At 43.5% G+C, this 23,644-nt stretch overlaps 1 protein-coding gene across 3 annotated transcripts in view; it reads right to left on the reverse strand.

The window, feature by feature from the left end:
* FGGY (FGGY carbohydrate kinase domain containing) overlaps nucleotides 1-23,644 on the reverse strand; it is a 332,123-nt gene that overhangs the window by 186,670 nt on the left and 121,809 nt on the right. The window contains exon 1 of one of the 3 annotated variants that reach the window (XM_034778543.1): nucleotides 8,055-8,184. The exons of the other annotated variants lie outside the window; for them this stretch is intronic. The gene's annotated coding sequence lies outside the window, so the exon portion shown is untranslated. Of the gene's footprint in view, nucleotides 1-8,054; nucleotides 8,185-23,644 lie in introns of those variants that run through there. 3 annotated transcript variants of the gene reach the window in all.

Consider the following 23,644-nt stretch of genomic DNA (forward strand, 5'->3'; position numbering starts at 1 on the left):
GGGAGATAAAATGGATAAAATATCTTTGACAACACTGTGCCTGGTAGAAAGTTCAATACTATGTTGGCCTTTTAGTGATACAAAAAGCTAACAACAAAACAATTTATGGCAGTGTAATCAAGATCTCTTCTTAAAGGCAAAGTACTCCAGTCCTCTTTCCAGGACAGCATAAAAGTCACCTACGGGGTGGGGGAAGGATAAACTAGAGGACACTAGTGCTGTTCTCTCACAATGCTCTGAATGCCCCCGGGGCAGTGCTATCACCCTATCAACAATGGCTTACTTCCCACTTAGGCAGTGCCAAAAGAAAGATTACATGCACAATAGCTCTGTGGTTCTGGAGTTTGTATGCATGCTAACAATAAAAACAACTGGAACAGATAACATACTTACTCTAAGGTTGCTCTTTATCACTGTATTGTTCATTTTTTAAAATAAAATCTTCCTCCTTGACGCAACTTTTTTCCTTCACTAATAAATACTTAGCCATGTGAAAAGCTCCATTGGCGTACCATGCACTTTACAAGGATGGGGAAACTGAGGCACAAAGCGGGAGAGTGATTTGCTCAAGACCAGTGGCAGAGTTGCATATAGGATCCAGGCCTCCGAACTCTCAGTCTCGTATTCTATCCACTAGACTGTGCTGCCTCAACATTTCTAATCTGACCATCAGACATTAAAATATTTTCCTTCAATAAACTACACTGCAGGTCTGAAAACTAGTATGATCAGCTTCAACTTCTTATCCCATCCTATCCTCCACACAAATAACCCTCCAAACCCCTCCTAACTGCTGATCTGCCAGTACCTGCCCACCACGTTTTCTGGACACCATTACATTAGGCTTGAATAAAGACTGGGAGTGGATGGGTCAATACACAAAGTAAAAACTATTTCCCCATGCTATTTTTTCCCCTACTGTTACGCACACCTTCTTGTCAACTGTTGGAAATGGGCCATCCTGATTATCACCATGGATTATCTCCTGCTGATAATAGCCCACCTTAATTGATTAGTCTTGTTAGAGTTGGTATGGCAACACCCATTTTTTCACGTTCTCTGTGTATATATATCTTCCTACTGTATTTTCCACTGCATGCATCCGATGAAGTGGGTTTTAGCCCACAAAAGCTTGTGCCCAAATAAATTTGTTAGTCTCTAAGGGTACGTCTTCACTTACCGGAGGGTCCGGCGGCAGGCAATCGATGTTCTGGGATCGATCCCGGAAGTGCTCGCCGTCGACGCCGGTACTCCAGCTCGCCGAGAGGAGTACGCGGCATCGACGGGGGAGCCTTCCTGCCGCGTCTGGACCGCGGTAAGTTCAAACTAAGGTACTTCGAACTAAGGTACCTTAGTCCGAAGTGGGGGGCTTAGTGGGGACCAGGCCTAAGGTGCCACAAGTACTCCTCGCTCTTTCTGAGGATAGAGCTGCATCACATTGTTTTTATTCTTTCATGTCTATATTTTTTTAAGTTTTAAGTACTTATAGAACAAACCTCTGGTCTTACCTTTGCTGGCGTAAGTCTGGGGCACTCCTGATTTATACCAGAGTAACTAAATGCAAAATTTGGCCCACAGAGCCATTCTGAAATAGACATCATCCAAGTAAATCACTGAAGCAACAGAAAAGCAACATAGCTGCAAAAAATGAAAATGTACAAGAAGTGCCAACACTGATCATAACTGAAATTAAAAAAAAAACAATTAAGCAAACTATCAGGACAAGAAGGATCCAATAATTGACTTTTTTCAAACTCCATTGGCTACAGAGAAATCTCACTCAAGCAGCTGAGAGATGTTGGCATGACAGATGTCAACAAAAATCAGACTCTGCCAAATGAACAATAAAGCAGCTAATATCTGAATAATTAAACCAATCTGTAGTGAAACAGAACTCTGATGCTCTCCTTCTTAGAGCTCTTCTCTTGAGTTTCCATGTAAAGAGAAGGCCCTTGATCAAAATATTAGAATAGAGTCCTGGCCCATGACTAAGGCGCTAGGCATTTCCACAATACAAATAATGATAACAGGTGCAAATATTGCCCTTCTTTTCTGAGCAAGGATCATTCAAGAGCACTCTCTGATCTCTACTAATCGATTTGCAACTTGCTACAATTCAATGATCAGTTCAGATGAAAAATCTCAGCCTCTGAGGTGTCTCCAATCAGTTCACCTCAAAGATCTGCAATTCATTGTTCGTGAGCTGTGACTGGGCAGGTGGTAGTATTTCTGCTGCCTGACTGGATGACTGAAGACTTTTTTATAAACAAGGGAACAATAAACAATGACTATTAGACAGCTGGCAAGCAGAACAACAACAACAATAGTGCCACCCACCAACCTCAATAGGTGGAAAACTTGATGGGGCCATTGGTGAAGGGGCTATTGGTAAGGGTAGGAGAACACACATTGGGGCATGCAGAGGGAGCCCCTCCCTCCCCCTCCCTCGAGTCTCCAGCCACTCATTGGCCAGTCTGATGTTCTTTTTCAGCAGCTCCCTCCCCCGTACTGGTAGCTTCGGAGTTGTGTTTGCAGATGTTGAAGGTCTAACCAATCACCCGTTTTGGAGTCAGAAAGGAATTATTTCATTCTGTAGGGGGCAAAATGGCATAGGCCTGGTAGGTCTGTTCACCTTCGTTGCAGCATTCTGGAGGTAGATTTGAGTTAAATAGGAATAGGATTTAGTAATTAATGGTAGTACTTGGTAAGGATATTAGTTCAGCACTACTTTCCAGCACAGTTTAGTTCCCAGAACTAAAAGACCTGGAATTTTGCTGATGTGCAATGGGGGAGACATTGTGGCCTTTGCAGGCCAAGGTCTCCCCCTTTTATACCTTCTGTCCCTTCTGCTGCGGGGGTGGGGTAGCACTCAAAAAAGTGAGCTGAGCCCTGGGGGTAGCTATGGAGGGTCCACCCCAAGTTGCAGGTTATGTGGTAGAAGCCCTATAACACCTGAATTGGAACCACTTAGAATGCCTGATATGTGAGAGTCTGGGTGACAGGATAGGTAGCGCCCCTCCTCGTTTTACATTTAATAAAATTGTGGCCTGCTGCTTAAAATCCACCCCCCCGTGTTTGTTCTCCTTGACCAGGGCCAGCTCCAGGCATCAGCGCAGCAAGCAGGTGCTTGGGGCAGCCAACAGAAAGGGGCGGCACGTCTGGCTCTTCGGTGGCAATTCGGCGGCGGGTCCCTCAGTAGAGCTGCCGCCGAAGTGCTGCCGATCACGATCGCGGCTTCTTTTCTTTTTTCCTGCCGCTTGGGGCGGCAAAAACCCTGGAGCCAGCCCTGTCCTTGACCACTGTGTCCAGATCAATGAGAGGAGTCAGATGGGCAGGATCACCCTTTGTAGTGGCTGCCTGGCCAACCAGCCAGCTAGCATCTACAGCAGTCACAGCTATGCTGGTTGGCCCAGGAGAGGAGCTACTGCTCTGTCCCATGTGTTCCCAGTGGAGAAGTGGTGTGCCCGTGAGAAGTGGCAGGAATGAAGAGCTTGTGGATGGAGTAGGAACTACAGAACTGGCTAAGGATAGCTCTGGGAAAAGATAGGGATTTGCAACCTTTGATCCCTGGGCAGCACTAGTGCATTGAGACTAAAAGATGAAGACCAGCGAGAGGACAATTACATTTTAGGGCTATGAGTGTGTATTGGATTGATCTGGCCTTGTTTGCTCCATCTTTCCTGGTCCCTTCTCCATCACACTCTGCCTGCTCCCTATCCCCATCCCTTTCTCCCATGCAAGAAATAACACACTGGGCCTTACCCTACCCCATTGGCCACTGAGTAAAGTGCATGTCTTTACCTGTTCCCCTTTAACCTTAAAAACAGTAGGAAGCTGCTATCTAAGGAGTGGCGGACAGGGGTCAGCAGGAAGAGAGAAGGCAAAGATCACTCCATGCCAGGACACAACCTTTGCTTAGGAAAGCTGTTACAGTGTGGCTGGCCATCAAACCTATTCTAGGTGATATTACAGTGCGCTTGGAACCAAGATTGGAGATGCTGGTTTGGCTGTTATTGTGTCAAAGAAAAAATGTTACAATCTGAATGCTCCATGAGAGTTGTGAGACTAGTCAACAGGAGATAAGAAACTCTAAATAACGCATAGATCCACATGGGGCAGCCTACTGCTAATAAGTACCCGGACTGAGAAGGACCTTTCTTTGCGATCACTGTAACCTACTCCATGCAGGAGTAGGGATAAAACAATGTCAATGAGGCAGTTACAAGATAGCCAGATTCCTGAATTTTAATGTGTTCATTGTTTTTATTCCTTCTCTTTTATAATAGGAGTGAGAAAGAAGAAGAATCATAGGCTACATTCATTCTTAGCATAACTCCGGTGGAAATAACTTAGTTACCTCAGGGATGAATTTCCCCTATAAGTTTATTTACATCAGCAAATCATTATAAAATTATTTGCTCTGAGTTCACAATTCTATAAAATGACAAAATATCAAAATTAGCATATTGGCTGAAATCCATTGTATTTCCCAGCAAGCTTCCACCACTTAAACAACATCTGAACCAATTGTCTATAATAACCCATGGCAGATACTGGAAAGCCAAGACCAGTAATAGATGTAACATTTAAATCAATTTTTAAAGACATGCTGTAAACCATTTCTGCTGAGACACTTTCAGCCCAGGAGCAAGTATATTTCTGTAGTCAAATCCAAAGTTTACTATACAGTATTCGTTCAGTCTTGCATAGTAATTGGAAAGAGTGACAGCCTTAAGTAATTTGTCATATTAAGATTAAACATTTATTTGGGTTGCCAGACAATCTGCAATTCTAAACACTCTGGCCCTGAAGTTCCTGTCACAACTACTTAGGAAGAAGCAAGGTTGCACATTAGGCTAATTTAAGAGAAACACGTACTCACCACATAAATCAAACAACAGGACACACTGTACATATGTAATGTGTCTGCATATCTCTCTCTGTATGCTAGAATCCCTAACCGTGATGGACAAACCTCAAATGCTTATCTGAACTGAATAAGGTTTTTTCCTTGTCTTCCCTCACTCCCTGGCCCCCTCTACTTTATAAAGTCTGAGATTTCCCTCCTTAGTAATCCTCCAGCCTTGCGTGCTCTGTGGCTTCTCCCATAGAGCACGGAACACCTCAGACAGGAAAGCCCAAAGCTTGTAAGTTTGTGCACCTCAGAGATTTTCAGGGACCTGCATGCAGCCTTCTCTTTCTCAATGAGGAGCTGCAGGAGATGTGGATCAGACCACTGGAGGTCTGCTTCCTCTTTTGAAGTCCTCAGAGAGGGGGACAGAACTATTTGTTATCACCCTGGGTGCTCTCCCCACTTCAGCAGATGAAACCTGAGAGAAAACTTCTGGTAGCACAAAGCCCAGAACAATCTTCAAGGGAGCTGGAGATAAGAGAATGACAACACTGACACCCCCCTCGTAACTCTTAACCCTACAGAAAAATAGCCCCAAAGATCAAAGACATAAACCTGACCCCAAGCAGAGTTTGGATTCTGAAAAGGAAGAAGTGACAGAAACTCCACGAGGGATCGCACTATTGCTATTAATTTCACACGGAAGGGCCAGGTTCACAAAGGTATTTAGGTACCTACCTGCCTTTTTTAGGTGGCTAAGTCCAACATTTAGACGACACTGACATTCTCAAAACCATTGCTCAGCAGGTGACTATGGGTCTAGGTAGCAGCTGAAGTTTCCACCAGTAGGCACGCATAAAGCTCCTAAGTCCTGACATTACCTCACATAACAAGCATCTCCAAGCCCTAGCACAAGCCAAAGCCCCAGAAGCTCTGAATCAGAATTCTCAAACTACATTCTCCCCTGCCTCTCTGTCCATTGAGGCCTGATCTGTAAGTATGCTCAGAGCATGCCTATAAGCTCAGGCTCTGTACAAGACAGGGTGTGTGGGGTTAGGGCACTAAATCGGGGACTTGGGAGACCTAGGTTCAAGTCCCTGCTCCAAATGTGAAGCTATACCCCAGATACTATGGTGATGAGCAGTAGTATACCACCCTAAGATAGATAGATAAAATAAGGCTCCATAATACAATCATTCTCTTCTTGTTCCATAAAGTTTCAGGGTGCTCAGAAATAGGTCAGAATCAGAACTCCAGCTCTAACACAGAGAAAACATGGGTCCATGGGTGGTAGGTTTGCGAGAAAGGAGCTGTTAAGAAGGATGAGGAAGCAAAGGGATTAAGGAGGAGTCACAACGAGGATGGATGAGGACCAGTCACTCATTTGGGGAAAGCATAGTTATTTGTCCAAAATGACCATAATTTTCTAAAATATCCATCTCTTCAAAAACATTCTGGCATTTCTCCTCTGACGTGGTTGTAGCACAGGACAGAACACAGACGAGGACCGCAGAAGCAAGTGAGGCTCCATATTCAAAGTCATGGTGTAGCTCTAGTTCCCCCTCCTTTGACCCTATCAACAAATTTCTGCTCCAATTCTTAGATCCCCAAGTAGTGGCAGCTGTCCAATAGAGGAGTACCCCCCAGGCTGTGGGAAAAGAGAAGGGCTCTGTCTCAACACCCCAGTGTGTGTTCATGTAGGAGAGGAAACTAGTAAGTGTTGGAAAAACCCTTTTTAAAAATTATGTTTTAATACCTTATTTTACTAAATTAGAAGGATTGATCTTACAGGACAGGGAATGCAGGAGGATGGAAAATTGAAGTATGATGGAACAACTAATCTCCTTTAGGAGTGTGGAAAAAATTTGAGTCCCAGCCCTTTCTAAGTTCTTCTGCAGGGTCTCTCTCTCTCATCCCACTCCCTTATATTTTCTTTCTGCTAAACTGTTTCCAGCCAGTGGCTTCTCAGGTTAATTTTATTAAATAGCCCTCAGCTCCTACGCCTATAACCAGGTGTCTCAAAATGTTTCCACTTTTCAGAAGAAAGAGAAAATCCCACTAGAGCCAATATACAAGCAACACGTTGTTGGGAGCTTCCCTGAAGATCAGGACGAGCCACTAAGCAAAACTGCAAAGAAGGGCATATCTCTTGTGCATATCTGCTGAAAACTGGCTCCTGCCATTTTACACACCAGGAACAAATTGAGGGTAACTTAGTATGAAGCACTCCTGTGGATATCAGATTTTGTTAATAAAAATATTATGAAGGTTAAAGCCATGCTGAGACGAATCCTGGAAGGTGTGGAGCACTTCCTGAGGGGTTCCAAGTACTCTCGATGCTGACTGAAATCAATTAGTGGGAAGTGAGGGCAGTCAATAAATCTCAGAATCAGGCCCATTGTCAATTATATTACACCCAATAAGGAGGCTGTGTTTTAAGAAAATGTCAACAGAAACAATTTTGGGGGAACCGACAACCTGAATCATCTTGTACCATCTCACTAGGTGCATGGACATCAGGATGCTGAAAATGGCTAAGAACAAACTACCGGTGGTTTAATTTTACTTTCCAACCTGAGTAACATACATGCAAGAAATAAATAGATCACACACATGATTTCAAAAATCTTTTCACTTTGAATAATTTCCAGTGGTTATTCACACAGATAAGCAATCTTCCCGCTACCCTTGCTAGTATCTGAATTTTATACCTTTATACCTTTTAAAACGGAAACATCTTATATGAGGAAGGCACAAAACAGACAATTTTCTAAATAAAACCTCCTTACAATCCATGGAATCATTCACTAAAACAGAAACTGTCACACTAGGGTCTGAGGACACCAAGTGGTGCCCGTTACTACCACGAAGGGCATGCTAAAAGAATGCAGAGTAGATACACAGACCAGGTAGAAAACGTTATCAGAGTTTGCAGAGTAATTGGATTTTCTATCTAATCATCACAACATTAACATTTTGACTTTCTTTAAAAAGAAAAATGATCACCACAGTTTTAGAGGGAAGCCTCCAGAAGTACCAATGGAGAGCTGAAGAATCACTGCTCTGAACTAAGAGCAGAGCAACAGTTAAAGGCCTACCGTACATGTTTGCCTAAAGAAAACCCTGAGTTGTATGCATTAGTGATCTATGACTTTGCTGCACAGCTAATCATTGTTTGGATTGGAGAACAGTGGTCACTTACGTGTCCAAACTGAAATATTATATTAGCTAGCAGTGGGTACGCAGACAGCAGTTTAAAGAAACCACAATTTTCCTCACAGGGCAATTTCCTGACTGCTAGCAGTTGCCGGAAAGCCTCGCGTTCTTCTCTTGGCTGGAGCACATTTGTAATGCATTTTCTGATTGGTTAATTGAACGTAAGCCACAACTGGTTGAAATTCTCCTCTCTGCTTTCTTTGAATCTGCTTGAGCACTCAGCAAGATCTGTACTGACTGGTGTAGCTGTGTGTTTTTCATTCTGGATCTGGTTATAGTACTTCGTTTTGAACTCTTTTACAAGGATCTGCTGACTGTTAGTAATAGCTGTCAAGCTGCACCGCTCTATAAAACAGAAGTGTGTGTTATACCTTGTCAAGAATTCAAATGATATAAGTATTTTTGTCTCAGTAGGAGAGACATATTTTTCTTTTATTTAAAAAAAATCAAAGAGGAGAAATAGATTTTAAAGTACTACTGATAAAATTATAATGCAGCCCAAATTCTGCCAGCAGCTACAATCCTGTAACCTCATGAGACTGCAGAAATCCAGGGGGGTTTCTGGGCATAGCTTGGACAGTATTTCCCCCTTAGTGAACACAGATGCCATACAGCAACCTAAAGAAAGATCAACACAAGGAAACAAAATACAAGCCTAGTTCTGAACCAGGGAACGGGCATTGAAATGGGCATGGTCAGCATCGGGTCAAAAATATATAACAGTAGCCAAAATCAACAAACCATGACTGTGAGCTGTGGGTTGGTGCTCGCGTGTAGGACTACCACCTTTGAGACTTTTGCCCTGAGGGCCAAAAGTTGCAGTACAATGTCATGAGAGGTCAATCCCAAGTATGTTTAAGGTTTGTTTTAATGCCCCTAAGAGATGGGGATAGGATAGTACTATCCAAATGCGGAGAGTTCCCCGAAAAAAGGAATAAAGGGCAGCTGTAGCCATAGTACATGCATTCTAAACTGTGGTTAGGGTTAGACTGTGCCAGGTCTCTGCACAAGTAATGGGCACAAGAGTGTTTGAAAAATTTATGGAGGGGATGATATGATGAGACTAACTACAATGGCGATCTGTGACTGCTGCTAATAGCAAATATCTCCAATGGCCAACGAGGAGACACTAGAGGGGGAGGGCTCTGAGTTACTACAGAGAATTCTTTCCCAAGTGTCTGGCTGGTGGGTGTTGCCCACATGCTCAGGGTCTAACTGATAACTATATTTGGAGTCAGGAGGGACTTTTCCCCGGGTCAGATTGTGACAGACCCTGGGGGGGGGGGGGGGGGGGGTTGCTTTCCTCTGCATGGCACACATGCAGGTAGCGTAAATAGTGGATTCTCTATCATTTGAAGACTTCAGTTATTCAGCCAGAGATTATGGGTCTATTATAGGAGTGGGTGGGTGAAGTTCTGTGGCCTGCAACATGCAGGAGGTTAGACTAGATGATCATAATGGTTCCTTCTGGCCTTCAAGTCTGAGTCTAAGGCTATGTCTACACTACCGACGGGATCGACGCTCTGAGATCGATCCACCGGCGGTCAATTTAACGGGTCTAGTGAAGACCCACCAAATCGACAACAGATTGCTCTCCAGTCGACCCCGTACTCTACCCCCAATGAGAAGATTAAGATAAATTTACGGGAGATCCCATTGACACCCCGCGGTGTAGACCCCGCGATAACTTGACCTAAGGTACGTCAACTCCAGCTCCATTATTCATGGAGCTGGAGTTGCGTAGCGTAGGTCAATTTACTGTGGTAGTGTAGACATAGCCTAAGTCTGGTGCTTGGGAGCGCCTGGAGAGTTAGGGTATGTCTACACTGCAATTAAAAACTCACAGCTGGCCCGTGCCTGCTGATTCAGGCTAAGGGGCTTTTAATTGTGGTATAGATGTTTGGACTCAGCCTGGGCTTGAGGCCCCTATGAGGGTCCCAAAACTCAGGCTACATGTTCACACTGCAATTAAACAGCACCTTAGCCCAAGCCCTGTGAGCCCAAGTCTGCTGGCATGGACTAGCCGCAGGTGTCTAATTGAAGGGTAGACATACCCCTAAGAGGCCCCTGGGAGCCCTGATTTATTTGTCCCTGTTGTTATCTGAATATTCTTTGGAAAGAAATCTTGTAATAGGAGGCATTCTTACAAAATTCCTAGAATTTTCTCATTTTCACAGAGACACAAATACTGCAAGAAAAACCCTGCTCATGGGAAGGTAAGTGTTGTCACGTGGTTAGAGCCCATAGTTAATTGTCAGGAGTTGTGCGTTCTATTCCCAACCAATGAATCACTTTGTGACCTTTGCTAGTCATTTAATGTTCGAACTGGGCAGCAATTTTCCATTAGAATGATTTTCTGTCAGAAAAATCAGTTTCCACAAAATCATAATTTTCAGTAGGAAATTTTGCCAAAAAATTTCAATTTTCCATTAGAAAAATCTAAACGAATTATTGTATTTTGGATCATTTTGACTCAAATTGAAATATTTAGTTTTGTTGAACTGGCCCAAAACATTTTGTTTTGATTAAGTTCAATAAAACGTCAAACTGCATTTCCTTATCAGCACATGGCCTTATGGGAATTGTAGTTTTTATCTCCATTATTGCCTACAGGCTGTGCTCTCTGGAGGACATCATCTCCAATAATGCAATGTAGATTTCCCTCTGATCAAGTTCTGTGTGGTGTTTATGGGAGATGTAGTCCAGCTGGGACATCTATCCCACAGGGGAGAATGGGGCCACCAGGCTTCTAAAATGAGGCAATGTGCCACAATGGGAAAATTTAGTTTAATACTGAATTGATTCAAAACAAATCAGGTCAGTCTTACAAACAAAAATTAAACATTTTGATTTTGGTAATATCAAAATATTTTGTTTCAATGAAAAATCTTGAAAAAAAAAATTCAATATTTCTATATCTCAATTTTTTGGAATTTCCATTCCACAAATGAGAACAAATGTTGGAATTTTCCACAAGAAGGGAATTTTGAATTTCATTCAGCCCTATTTAATGTGGTAAGGTAAGTGGGACTGGAGAGAGATGGTTTCAGGAGGGACTGAGTTTAGGGTTGCCAACTTTCTAACTGCACAAAACCAAACACCCTAGCCCTGCCCCTTCCCTGAGGCCCCGCCCCCATGCTCACTACATTCCCCCTCCCTCCGTGGCTCGTTCTCCTCCACCCTCACTCACTTTTACTGGGCTGGGGTGGGGGTTGAGGCAGGGCCGCCGAGAGTGGGTTCAGGCCCCGGTGAAAAAAAAATTTTCAGCCCCCCCTGTAAGGGCAGACCGGCTAAACAGGGCCGACGACCGGGGAGGTGGGGAAGCCAGGCCCCAGGCCCACTTCCAGACCGCCGGACCCCAGTAATTTGTACCGGCTTCCACCCCCCTCGTCGGCCCTGGGTTGAGGTGCAGGACGGGGTGAGAACTCTAACTGGGGGAGCGGGGTCCAGGGTGGGGCCAGAAATGACAGGTTCAGGGTGAGGGAGTGGGCTCCGGGCTGGGGCAGGGAGTTGGAGTGCAGAAGGGGGTGAGGGTTCCGGGTGGGAATGCAAGCTCTGGGGTGGGGATGGGGATGAGACGTTTGGGATGCAGGAGGGGGTTCCAGGCTGGGGGGGTGGGACTGAGGGATTCAGAGTGCGGGAGGGGGCTGTGGGTTGAGGCGGGGGTTGGAGTGCAGGACGGGGTACAGGCTCTGGCTGTGGGTGCAGGCTCTGGGGTGGGGAAGGGATGAGGAGTTCAGGGCGTGGGAGGGGACTCTGGGCTGGGGCAAGGGGTTGGGGTGCAGGCTCTGGGGTGGGACCAGAGATGAGGCATTTGGGGTGCAGGAGGGGGCTCTGGGTTTGGGGGGCTCAGGGCTGGGGCAGAGGGTTGGGTCTCTGGGTTGGGGCACGGGCTTACCTCAGGCGGCTCCTGGTCAGCAGCACAGCGGGGCTAAGGCAGACTCCCTGCCTGTCCTGGCTCTGCGCTGCACCCTGGAAACAGCCAGGAAGTCTGTCTCCTAGGCAGGGGGGCCAGGAGGCTCCATGCACTCCTCTTGCCCGCAGATACCGCCCACCACCAAGGTATCTCACGTTGGGCACCCAAAAAAATGGAGGCACCCAGAATTGTGACCACTGTTGAAAGTTTGGCTGCTAGCCACTATATAAAATAGAGATAACAATATCTTCACCTCTGGTGTGCAGTATTGGCAACATCAAGCATTCAAGCATCATGAGGCAAGCCTAAAAATATCATGAGATTGGCTTATAAATCATGTGATTTTTATAAAATAGATTCTGGGTTTATTTGTCTTCTTATTTCCATGCCTTTAGGGTGTATTTGAGTCACATTTTCAAGCTTTTCTCCAAAATCAGGACGGCTAAAAACATACATGTTTAAAATGAAAGCTGAGGTTCTCACATAATCACATAACTCCAGGGTCTGCAGCTTTAAGTAAAACACCAACTATTGTGAGGCTCACAATAAAAATCACAAGAGGTGACAACACTGAGGGTGTTATGAGGCTTAAGGAATTACTGTTTTAAACATATCTTGAGATCTGAGGTTGGGAAGTGTTGTATCAGTGCAGAATATTATTATATTTTTGTTTCATGTCAAATCCAGCAAGCGCAGTTGTGTGTGTGCTGAACCTTCTAGAATCTCAAAACGTAACTATAAAGTCATAAAATATACTGTAGATATTTGCCTCTTTGTTCTGTAAGGTACCATCCTAGTGTATTGCAAGGAATGCAAGACAACTGAATTTTCCTGTGTTTTATTTAAATGTTACCACCTGCAGGGCTGGCTCCAGGCACCAGCCCAGCAAGCAAGTGCTTGGGGCGGCCAACGGAGAGGGGCGGCATGTCCGGCTCTTTGGCGGCAATTCGGCGGCGGGTCCCTCACTCCCTCTCGTAGCGAAAGACCAGCCACCGAATTGCCGCCGAAGGCTGAAGCGGCAGCTGTAGAGTTGCCACAGATCGCGATCACGGATTTCCCCCGCCCCCACATGGGGCGGCAAAAACCCTGGAGCCGGCCCTGACCACCTGGTATAATTCAGGAAAACTTCAATAATGAGAAGATCTGTTTTACCTTTTGCTTTTCAAAATTTCCCCAACCTCCATGGATTATGGATAGGCACTTCTTAGCATATGTGTAATATGCCTGAGGTGGCACATGACCAGGAGTCATCACCAAATTTGGGCCACTGGTCAGATCATTAGCTTTCCCAGCCCAGGCCGGGTACTGACGAGGAGTGCGACATGAACGCTGATCCATGCCCCCACGGATAGGCACTCTTAAAATACATCACTTTTCCTTTTAATTACATGGTAACTAGTGAAAGCTCTTCTTTTTACTGTAGAAGAAAAGTTCTGTTTTCTTTGTTTCCTTATTAAAAAAGTACTATTGTAAGCAGTAGGGCCAGATCCTTAGGTGCTGTAAATCAGCCTTAGTGTGATCTGGTCCATAGTCTTTTTAACCAGTGCTGTAGAACAATTTAGTGTTTTTCAATGACAGTTGGCATCTTTGAAATATTCTCTTTTACAGAACTAGACTAGATGTGACATTTGCTGGAGAAGAAACTCTTTGCATAAATCTGTCTAAAAAGACTCACTTAATCATATTACTTCACTAGCAGTGGTAACCTTTGGAGGCCAAAGTCCAGACAGGTTGAGAAATGGAACATGAGTACATAAAGGTGACCGTTCCATTAACTGCAATCAAAGAGGGAGGTCAAAGGTAGGATAGAGATAAATGACTTATTCTACAAGGAAAAGAGAGAATGAAAACTCCTGTGTGCTTGAGAAAAAGTTGGGGATAAAGGGTCCAATCCTGGTCTCACTGAAATCAGTACTAAAACTTCCACTGACTATATGTAAGATCATGCCCATAGTCCCGTTGTCCCTTGTCAGTGGACTGTCATTGCAGGAGTACATATGTGCATACATGTACATGTTTTTATATATATGTAATAAAATCATATGCAGAATGGCTGAGCAAAAGGCCCACAGAAGCTCTGATGGAAAGGCTGACTTTGGACCTGACTTAGCAGTCAACGGGAGTTTCATAAGAGGGAGTACTTTCAGGATCTGAGCCTTTATCAGAAATGAATAACTGGAAAACAATATCAGAATTTAGGCACAGATGAAGGAGGTACACCTTCTCGCTATCTAGCCATTCAAGGCCACAATTCTCAAATACACACACTAGGCAAGATCATCCAGTCCGACCAGACTGTGCTCCGTGCAAGACTAGAGGATATGTGGGGATGTGCAAGGAGGTTTTAAGACACGTTTATCGTCCTATAGCAGGCTTCACTCTGGAGTCAGTGTCCTCCGGGATCTCTCAGGTGGCTGGGGGGGACTAGAGAAGGGTAGGAGGACCTGGGCCCTCCTTCTTCACTGCGTCCCGGCCCAGGACCAAGGGGAGAGAGGCAAAGAGTGGCACAGACCCCTCTGGCTGCTACTCCAGATCAGCCTCCCCAGGCCTCTTCCTACCTTCCCTGTTTCCCTTCAGTTTGGGGATGTGGCCCCAGCCTTCTCCTTCCACGGTCTCAGTAATTTGGAGCCCTAGCAGGTTGGGCGAGAGGGGGAAGGTAGCTTCCAAGCTCACTCCCAGAGTCCAGTTGTTCCCCCTAGTCAAGGAGAAGAGGGAAAGGGGGCGGGATCAGTTCCCCACTCTCCCAGTTGAGTCTTACTCGGTCCTGGTCTTCCCCTGTAGATGGCTCTGCTTCAGCAGCTACCACCTGCCTGCCTTCTTGCAGCCAGTCTCTCCCTTACTCTTTCCCCACCTGACTGCCAGAGCTCCCCTTTTAAGCAGGTCCTCCACAGGGAACCTGCCTGGCAGCTGCAGAGCCTTCTTGGCCCAATACTGTTCCACCACTCCTTTAATCTTAGTGAGGGGTTTGTAAACCCCATCATAGGACCCCAGGTCCTAGGACTAATCTCCATTTGTCAACACAAATGAAAGCAGTTTGAGAGCTGTTCTGGCAATCAGGGACTCCCAAGGCACACGGACTACCACCCAGCCATGCACATTTCCCTCAGCCACACCCCTGCACCAGAGGCCAAGGAAGGCGGAGACAGTACCACTAACACAACTCTACACTAACCACATGTTCCCCAACAGAGGTGGAATCTTCAAGGGGCTGGTAAAACTGGCTATAGAATTGCTTTGCGCCATTGGAAGCAGGTAGAGTGGTGCTAAGCATCTGGCCCACCATCTCAAGAGTCTTTTCAGATCTAGCAAGGAAGTGAATAATCCAGGGTCTGTATATACTGAAAATAAATGTCTTGTATGCTCTATGTAATTTTTGATGATTGGTTTTGTATACATAATTATCTACAACCTTGCTATGTCTTCGTATGTACATGTACAACTGACATAAAACCAATGCAATTGCAAAAAGAAGGAAAGCAGATAAGAACATTTTTTTCCTGATAAGTTATGCCTGTAAAAAGACTAGGTCCTTGATCATAAAGAATTTCAATTACTTAGCTATTGATTGGGATAACAATCAGGGAAAAATTAAAGAGAAGAAAGGATGTATAAAGGGTCATGGAGAATTGCTTACTTAGGCAGCTTGTGAAACAACCCGCAGAGTCTGGGGTTATTATGGACCTAATCCTAGGAAGCGGGCTAGTCCTGATATATCAGGGTGAGGTTGGGGAGCACCTAGCATCAGACCCCTCCTGTATCACTAGGCTTAAACTATTCATACAGACAGGTAGAAAAGAGGGAAGTAATAACAACTGATGGCTTTAATAAAGACAACGAAGGGAATTTTGAGTGGAATTGTAAACTATGAGGAATGCACCACCAAGGGAAAAGGGCATTTCCTATAGGGATTTTTCAGAGCGATATTAAACTTGCTCTCAGATACTAAAGGTACAAAGAAGGGAAACCCCAAAGCTTCATAAAGCTTTAACTATATCTGGGGAAATAATGATTAAGTACTTACACTTGTGATCCATCTGGTCAGTTTTCTCAGCATACGAGTTTGAATACAAAGATCACAAGCTGATCTAAACAGGGCACTGATCCAACAAATTTCTAGATCCTCCAAAATATTGAGATCTTGCACATGGTCTGCCCCACCTGTCTCCCTGGATGGACACTTGATTTCATCTTATTCCCCATCCTCAAATAGGGTTGCCAATTCTGGTTGGATGTATTCTTGGAGGTTTCATCACATGACATAATATTTAATTGAATAATGATCTTTGATTCCTGGAGACTCTAGGACAATCCTGAAGGTTTGGCAACCCTACCTCAAGAGAGGCAACCTAATAAGTGGCCAGCTGGCACATTAATTAGCGATGCATGGTCCTGATGATACCCTCTGTATTCAGGTGTCATCCATGGAGCCCAGAACCTAAGGATTCTAGGGGACATATTTTGTATTGTCTTGAAGTCACAGTACAAAGGCTATAAGAATCAGTGATCCTGATAGCAAACAGGCTGGTGTATTTGCTGCCACACTATAAAAAAAAGCAATGAAAAACCACCACCACCTTTGCTTCATCCTCAAACTCAGAGCCTTCACTCTGAGTGCTCGAAACGGCTAGAAATTTTTCCTCAACTGGCTCCCCTCTTGGAAACCTGCCACATATTCATGCACGGTGGAAAGGGAAGAGATCACAGTGCAGGACCAGAAAAGGAACCCACTGACAGCAATATAGTAGAAGTAATGCCATGTTTGACTGTCACCCCATGCATGGTCATCTAACCAACTGTATTCACCTTTTGCTGCACAGAGGTGAAATGGCCCATCATCTCTTGCTGAGTAAACAGGGCCTACTCAAGGTCCTCTAGTGCCCAGTAAGAGCATATCCAAAAGAAAACTGAGCTCATGTGGGTCCCCACCTGTTCCTGCTCAGTGGAAAGATCTGGTATCCGCTGTCCACCTAGTGCCGTCAGCACCTTGGTGTCTCAGCTTGTCTCTCGGTGCTAGATGAATCATGGGATGGTGGATCTACAGATTCCCATGCAACTTCTGGATGTCAAACCAGTGTGCATAAGTCTCTTGCTATTTCGTTCCCAAGTCGCCTGGTTTGTGTCTCTTTATACATCATATTATAAATTTGCACTTGGCTCTGATTTGCAACAATTTTGCAAGCTGTTGAGCTGGAAATAGATTTCACAAACCAAGCTCTGAAAATCTATTGAGCTCTTTACATTTCACAATACGCTAAAACCCCACACAAGATGGTAAATACTTTCATCCAAAATTTTGCCAGGACTGTACCACAAATTGTGGCCAGCTCATGTCAGTACTTTCATTGGGGGACATGGATCAGCGTTCATGTCACATTCCCCTTAGTACCTGACCTGGGCCGGGGAAGCTAATGATCCAACCAGCGGACCAAATTCGGTGATGAATCCTGATCACGTGCCACCTGAGGCACATTGTGCATATGCTAAGAAGGAATATATTCTTGGTTTCTATAGATCTTTGGTTTTGATCTACCATACAATGTACTAACAACCTGTCAGTAATGAAAAAGTATCCAAAGATCTTCCCATCTCCCTCAAATATATCCTCTACAAATGATATATATGAACCATCTCTCTTCATTTCCTAATTTTTTGAAGGAAGTTTCCTACCTCACAGCTACTCTACACATTTTTCCCAAAACTGGCCCACTGTTTGATTTCAAAATCTGATCAACATGAAAAGAGGTTGAAGATGGCTTTCACACATTTCAAGCAGTGTTCTAACAGCTTCAATGACTGTGGGACTTTTTTCCCCCTTAAAGCAGATCATGCCTTTCCCGCGATGCCTTTTTGTATTCAGGCACTTGTGAACAGTCTCAAGTCAGAGTTTCAACAACATCTGTTAGCTTGCAAAAAAAAAAAAAAAATCTTCCAGTGATTAGGTGGTTAACTGAAATATACAGCATCCTTGCAAACAATAAACTGCTGTTCTGCTAAATTGATTGCAAGATGTACAACAAAAGGCTTCAGCCAGCACTATAATTTTGTATAATCTTAAATACAACTGGGGCTCATTCAGACATTGGGGGGGGGAATAAAAAGCTTGTAAGGTCATTTAGCCACCTGCAAAACCTGGACAACTAAACTAAAGAGCACTGGAGATACAGGGATAATATATCCATATATGTAGTTAGTGCCTATAGCAGTTACATTTTCATGCCCTGTATTCAATCCAAAACAAATTGTCTGTTTATAATTAAAATACAGTCCTGCTTCCAAGAGTCCTGCCTCAAGGGGACTAGTTGTATACCACAGGCCAAATACATTTGTGGTGTAACATCACTGAAGCTGATGAAGTTACACCAATGCAGAATTTGGCCTTGTGTCTTATCTACACTGACGCAATTCAACTTTTAAGGGACAATTATGGGGTTTCCTCCCAAGTTTAGGCCAAGTTTTCTCCAAAACAGGTCAAGGAAAAGGCTATAAGAGAAAGAGCTGGAGGCTCTGTTTTTTAGTTTATTTTATTGTTGCATTTAAGAATATTCAGATATTACAAACTTTCATTGGATCTGTTTTGTATATATTACATTTTACAACCTGTTGCTATTTCTCTCTTATTTAGAAATGCATTATAGGTAAGAGGTCACAACAAAAATACTACAGTCCTAAGGACATTAAATACTACAATTACAGAAAACCTAGTCGGAAGCAATTTGTGGATCCAGCAAATTCCGCTTAATCTGAGATTAATTTAACAAAACCTATTTTCCAGCTTAAATGTATTGCTTAGGAGCCTGGAGGCAAATATGGGATGTTAATTCTAGGGCATTTTAAAAGCAGTTTTAAATGCTATAGGCTCAATTCTGATCTCACTTACATTGATGAAATTTCATTGGTTTTACACTGTTGCATAAGAGAGAAGAATCAGAATTTATATAGATTCATAGACTCAGATTCTAGGACAGGAAGGGACCTCGAGAGGTCATCGAGTCCAGTCCCCTGCCCTCATGGCAGGACCAAATACTGTCTAGACCAGGGGTAGGCAACCTATGACACACGTGCCGAAGGTGGCACAAGAGCTGATTTTCAGTGGCACTCACACTGCCCAGGTCCTGGCCACCAGTTCGGGGGGCTCTGCATTTTAATTTAATTTTAAATGATGCTTCTTAAACACTTTAAAAACCTTATTTACTTTACATGCAACAATAGTTTAGTTATATATTCTAGACTTATGGAAAGAGACCTTCTAAAAACGTTAAAATGTATTACTGGCACACGAAACCTTAAATTAAAGTGAATAAATGAAGACTCGGCACACCGCTTCTGAAAGGTTGCCGACCCCTGGTCTAGACCGTCCCTGATTGTCTAACCTACTCTTAAATATCTCCAGAGATGGAGATTCCACAAACTCCCTAGGCAATTTATTCCAGTGTTTAACCACCATATATGGGAAAGGGACTAAGAACACAGGGCCAGATCCTCTGGTCTTGATGCGAGACCAGGGTAAAGGAGGAGACCCTTGCAGTAGCAAGCTATCATAACACTCCCCTAATCCTAGGACTAGGCTGGTCTCTGGTGTAAATAAGAGCAACCTTATGGTTAGTCTAACATTCAGACGCCTATGGCCCCAAGGGCCTGATCCAGAAACCAGGGATTGTAATGGCATAGGAACCCCCTGGCTATGCCTGCTTTCACCAGAGATGTTCCCTGTCCTGGGCACTGGGAAGAGGTGGTTGCACACCATGGTAATTGTATGCCAGCAGAGGATTCAGGGAGCTGATTCTGCTAGCTTTACAGTTACCAGAGCAGTACGAACAGCTGAAGTGGGGTCCAGGATGTGTCATCCTGGAAAGAGTGAAGGGGAGAATAAGGAGGAGGAGAAGTTAACTGGTGAATGTTACATCTGCTCATGCTCATTTCTGAGCTCCATTATAAGAACTGTAATCCTGAGTGGATCCTTTTAGCTTCTTGACTTTGTGTTAACACCAAGAACATTTACTGCTCAGGACAATTACGGTAATCAAGCACCAACTGACCAATGTACATACAATTTATTCTTTCCCGTTCACCTTCTTGTTTTGAGTCGACAAGCAAACAGTCTTCTTACAAATCAATGTAGAGCAAATGCTATCAACTATTTAAAATACTTCTAGTTATGAAAAATAAACTACATCGTATGTGCAAAAGTGAAAGAATTTTGACATACAAGGCAGCGGCATATTCAGAGCTTCTTCCAGCATCAGGCACAAGCAGCAGAAGAAAAATGCTTTAAGCATTTTTCAGAATCACATTCCAGAAGCTAATCTTTGGATCATACAGCTTTTCTTTCTGAAGCAATTATAAAACCATAATGGCTTTACTCAGCTTCTTAATGCAATGATCAGTCTGTCAAAATGAAAGTGAAATAAATAGTGCAGACAAAAATTTAATAAATACAGCAAATATTTTTCTGGGTGTTTTTGTTTTAACCATAGCCGGGAAGTGTGGTCATGAAGGAGGGAAGAATGTTGAGGAAGGAAATAAATTGCAGCTATTCTTATTTTAGGATACTTTAAATCTGATTAATTTTGAAAGTAGGGAGAATGGCAAGGCTGGTTAGGCAACTCCATCAGTGCTGTTTATACGCATGATAAGTGTCTGCGCATTTTCCTTGCTAACAGTGCTTGTTGGGCATCAAAATAACATGGGAATTATTTGACCTACAAATATCCTTCCCCATCAATAGATAAATAATATGGAGTACAAAATATATTAGCGTATATAGGAGTTCAAGATCAGAAATAGAAAATAGAAAATAACTTGCAAAAATGTCCAATAGTGGAACATAATGCCCAAAGTCACAGGCTGAGAACATTCTTTATTTTCCACTAAAACTTCCTTTGGTAAGCCAAGGGAAAAATGGATTTCTTTAAAAACACCAGTTAACCTAGTATATACATTATTATTTATTACTTGTTTTGCAGCAATATATGGTATCCCCAGTCATTGAGCAGGACCCCATTGTGGTAGGTGCTGTACAAATGCAGAACAAAGATGATCGCTGCCCCTAAAGAGCTCTCAATCTATGTTGCTTAATAAATGAAAGGAAAGAACTAACTTCTACTCTCACAACTGCCACTGATCAGCACTTCCTTCACTGTTCTCTTCTCTAGTTTTAAAGGGGATGACATTCCCTTCCACACATCACCTCCTCTGTTGCTTTTCCCCGGTTTACCGTCTCTCAGCAGCAGCAAGGTGGTTGGATATTTTCCTGAGCAGCCGCAACCAGCCACTTTGGGACTCAAATGAACTCCACTGTGCTTTCTATCAGCTTCAGCAGCACTTCAAAGGATGCAGCAAAGAATTATGTGGAATATGGGAGATCCAAATGCCGACTACAGACATCCGTAAACTTGATATATTAAGGAAGGGAGAAAACCTCACCTCAGAAACCTGAAGTAGTAAAGGAAGGATTGAACATAACACCACAACTGTCATATTCGGCAATAGTTAAAAAAGCATGAGTTTTATAAAATACGACCTCGACCTCTTCCAGCAGATATTAGAGTCTATCTAATTGGATGCGGCCATGGCTAGAGCTTGCTCAGTTTCTCCTTTCGTGTGTAGTTTATTATATGGCTCTTAAATCAAGCGTGGGCTAACGATTTCAACTAAAGCTATTTTGTTTTCACTGTTTTCCTAAAAACAATGAACATCTAAGAAGCATTGGGTCAACACTAAGCTTTACTAAAAGACCACCTTACATCTTACTGAGGAGAAGGAGGAGCTGCTACACTAGTTCTGGTAGAATATGTGGATGAAGGGAAATTCTCCTTTATAGATCCGTTGGCATTATTGTGCATGTATCACTTCTTGTAAAAAATATTTACTAAATCACCAGGCAGAACTTGCGCCAGTAAATTTCGAGCAAGCATAAGAAACAGATCTGGTTGGAATATTTTACATTGTGAAATTTAAACAAAATTTCAAATTTCAGAATTTTGAAATCCAGAAAAATGTTCCCCCCTTAAAGGGCTGAACCCAGGGCATCCAGAGCTAAAGTTTTAGCGTCTGCACCTTGGGCTAAACAACTAAGTCTCATAAGTGACAACTGGAGCAAATTTATAGTCACTTTGGATTAGGCACAGTGGGGGAAGCATAACATACACTGAACAGCAGGTTATATATAGACGTTTGTCTAGAACAAGGACCAGATTACAAGAAAAAAAACCCACAAAAATAAAAAATGTCAAGTATTTTCCTTCACACAAAAAGGTTACTTTATCTAAGATGAATTTCTCTTGTATGTTACCTGATGGACGTGTTATTGCTATAGTAACTCGTCCTCAACCCTGGGAAAAATAGAAGTCTTGCTAATGGGTGGAGGTCACCATTATGAGATTGCTTTCTCTGTCATCATGCTCCTGCTTATTGAGAGAACCCATTCAGAGGCAGTGAGTGAAGGATCTTGGTGGTACTTTTAATCTTTTAATGACAGCCTTTCCAGAGAAATCCATGTATCAGTTGTGGCACAAAGTGTTATTTTCAGTTGGAGGTTGTTGTCATATTTATTCTGTAATGACCTTGCAACAACAACAAATAGCTTTGTGACCAAGAGGGCTCCATTATTGTAATTTCCCCCAGCAGGACTTCCAGTACTCCATCTCAGTCACTTACTGCTCGTGTAGAATGCAGAAAAGTGCATTTGCTCCTTGGATTGAGCAACCATATTCACATTATGCCCACGCTGTGTTCTTCACTCTGGGTGAGAGGAAAGTGGCAGATTGACCATTCTGACCAGATAGCTGTTGGTTTTTAAGGTCCTTAACTGTGTAGACCCTGGCCTTGTACATATGGGTATCTCCTCTTTGACACCTCCTGCCTAATGAGGATCCCACCTACTTTAACTCAGACAGGAAGGTGGTTGTGCCCTGGATATAGCAAGTCCTTCACTGAACGTGAGCCAAGTTTTAGAGCAAAGCTGGGCCAGTTTATGGCCTTCGGTGGAAACCATGTTTGTTCATGAATTAGACATGAAAAGCAAGCAGATCTTGGCTGACTTTTGCTTTGAGTCCCCAAACCAGGCATGAAACCTAGGGGAGCGAAGCCCAGAACTCCAGGTGAGACAAAACTAAGAAGAAAAAGTTCATACAATCCCCCCAAAACCATCACATTTCGCTGAGCACTGAATTATTTATGAACTAGTTAGTTAATGTTGGTAGAATGCATTGCATATGTAAATTGCTACATAGCTGGTCAATTGCTGTAAAAATGCTAAGAATTATTACAGTTTCCCCGCAGTCCCAAATGTAATGAACTTTCATTCGGAAGCCATATAAATCCATAACAGCTTATTACAACAGTTCTATAGCCAGGCTGTCCCCACTACTTGATGTTTTTCAGAAATTTGAGCATATCACTATTAAACTGCTGGTTAGCTGATGGACCCCAGTCAGACCCAGACTGCATCATTGCATTTCTCCACAGAAACCTTTGCTCTGGACCATGCTTGTTTTAATTCCTTCACGGATCACATTCTGTTTAATGGTAATTTGATTTTGCATCGCAAGACCCAGCTGTACATTAGGAGGTCGCAACCTTCCCATTTATCACTTAAAGTAACTATTTTTTCCCCCAAGTTCCATCAGGTTAAAAGAGTTAGCAATTTTTCTCCTTGAAGT

This window comes from Trachemys scripta, chromosome 8 (genome assembly GCF_013100865.1).
Source record: "Trachemys scripta elegans isolate TJP31775 chromosome 8, CAS_Tse_1.0, whole genome shotgun sequence".
Classification (NCBI taxonomy): domain Eukaryota; kingdom Metazoa; phylum Chordata; order Testudines; family Emydidae; genus Trachemys; species Trachemys scripta.